This window comes from Cottoperca gobio, chromosome 16 (genome assembly GCF_900634415.1).
Source record: "Cottoperca gobio chromosome 16, fCotGob3.1, whole genome shotgun sequence".
Classification (NCBI taxonomy): domain Eukaryota; kingdom Metazoa; phylum Chordata; class Actinopteri; order Perciformes; family Bovichtidae; genus Cottoperca; species Cottoperca gobio.
The window spans coordinates 2697380-2700039 of NC_041370.1; positions in this window are offsets into that span (position 1 = coordinate 2697380).

Sequence of the window (2660 nt, forward strand, 5' to 3'; positions counted from 1 at the left end):
TCTCTCTCGCTCTCTCTCTCTCTCTCTCTCTCTCCTCCTCTCTCTCTCTCTCTCTCTCTCTCTCTCTCTCTCTCTCTCTCTCTCTCTCTCTCTCTCTCTCTCTCTCTCCTCTCTCTCTCTCTCTCTCTCTCTCTCTCTCTCTCTCCGGTGCAGTGTCTTAGAAGAGATCCGGTTAGTAAGTCAGTATGCCTGAGGGAAACAGATTGAGACTAAATAAAGATGCGAGGAGGCATTATTATCATTATTTAAACAGATGTCTTCTTTTTTCTGTTTTTGATAACAGGTATCAAAATCCCCAATAAGTTTCCTGTAACATCAGATATCTCTTCCAACTCACAGCCATTTACCTAAACAGTTATAAGACAGTGACACTATGAGCCCCAGGCGTTATTCTTCTAATGAGAGGTTAAAACCAGTTGGATTGACCGTGTGTGTGTGTGTGTGTGTGTGTGTGTGTGTGTGTGTGTGTGTGCGTGCGTGTGTGTGTGTGTGTGTGTGTGTGTGTGTGTGTGCGTGTGTGTGTTGGGTTGCCCCTATGAGATCAATAGCACAGTGCTGAGAGCGCCGAGCTGCCATTGTTGTAGATATCTCTGCACTGCCGTAATGTTGTTGAGCTAAAATGGGGGATTCTCTCTCTGTCTCCCTCTCCCGTGTGCGCTCAGCCTAACAATGCACTGCAGCGGTTTCCTCTCCCCTCTCAATCACACTCCTCCTCCCTCACACTGATCACTCAAAGACAAATTGTACGCACATACACCAATATTAAACAATCTTGGAAAAAAAGGGAAAACACAGCGGAGGGTTTTCCGCTGCCGAGTCTCCACCTCCTTCTCTGTCGTCTCTCAGTATTGATCCGCCCCTCAGTCATCTCTGCACCTTTTTCTAGCTTTCTCTTCACCCTGAATCACGTCTTCCTCTAACCCCTCTTCCTGTGTTTACCTCCTCCCCCCCATCCCCTCTTTCCTGGAGATCTATATCTATATCTCTAACAGCACCACACCTACACCTTCCCTCTAAATCCCCCCCATCTCACTTCAGTTTCAAATCAACACTTGCTCTCTTCTTTGCTTTTTCTAATCCTACCTCTCTGTCTTTCTTACTCCTCTTCTGTGTGGGAAGCCCCCTCTCTCTCTCTATCTCTTTGCTGATTACACATTCATGTGTGCTGTTTCTATAAGTGTTTGCTAAGCAAATGACGCAGGAGCAGTGTGGACAGTGAGGAGGTGCATGTGTGTGGAGGGTGGAGGGTGCATGTGTGGTCAGTCATGTTTTCTTGACTTTACGCACAATAGGCGAAAAAGAGGAAGAGAGAAGGACAGATGGAAGGACGGAGAGACAAAGACATGGGCAGATGGGGGGAGTGATGGGAAGGCAAGCAAAGAACAGTTGAGTCATGTGCGGGAGAGGTGTGGAGACGATGCTGTGTGCGGAAGAATAAATAAATTAGCGCTCCAGAATGGACGGAGGAAAGAGACAACAAGCTAATCACTTTGTTTAATAATGAATCAGATAGAGATGCAGAGGCACCGGTGTGATATAAGTAAAGCCAGACATAACAAATCACAATCCAGCCAATCCCTGCACTGTGGGTTTAAATATAGATGTGTGTTGGCTCTCTGTTGGTTTCCCACTGGGGCAGAGGAGATGAGACTGCTGCAGGGGTCAGCTTCACTCGGGGCTCGTCGGCTCGTCAGCTCACACACCCTGAACCTGATTGGGGAAGAAGACACATCAATCCCCTCTGATATGTGTAATGCTCTTCGACCCCCTTCTTCCTTTCTGCCTCTCAATTCCCCTCCATCTGCCCATCAGTGTCTGGAAGTCTCTCTCTTCTCATCCAGTCGTGGACATTCATGTTTTTTGCTGAACTCCTCGGTTAGGTGTCAATACGATTCATATTTTGCTCTTGTAAAGGAGGCATGTATTCAACCCTGTGCACAAACTAGGTCAGACTGACAGGATGCTCCCACAATAGAGCTGCTACGATTAACATACGAGTCAAAACATTTTAATAATCGATTATCTGCTGATTTTCAATCATAATAACTTGAATATGTTTTGCTTCTGGACTGTTGGTCAAACACTACAAGTACATACACTACATTACGACGTAACCTTGATCTCTATAAAACATGACCGCCATGTTTCTGATGTTTTATCCACTGAGAGATTAATAATCTTCAGGTTAAACATAATGAAATGTTAGTTGCAGCCCAATCCCACACACACACACACACACACACACACACATGCTTCATATAAACACAGAACACCTGTGACAACATGGTGATCTCCATATGGACCGTCAATGCGAGACAAGGTCAACCACAGAGGGAAGACATTCCTGACGCTAATCTCACGATACGTGGGTCATTCACAAACATGACTGCCTCTCAGCGTCCGCTCCTATCTGATGCTTACACACACACACACACACACACGTTTTATGTGCATGCATGTAGAACAATATGAAACCACCTTGCAACACATGACAATGAACAACTTCTATGATGTTCCCATCAGCACGTCTCTTGTTTTCCCTGATGCTGCTGCACTGAATTCAAATGCAGCAGTCCCTGTTTAATATTATCTCTTGATCCCACACACACCTCATTCCTGTAATCAGGGACTTTCATGTACCTGTCACTATCGGTCTATCA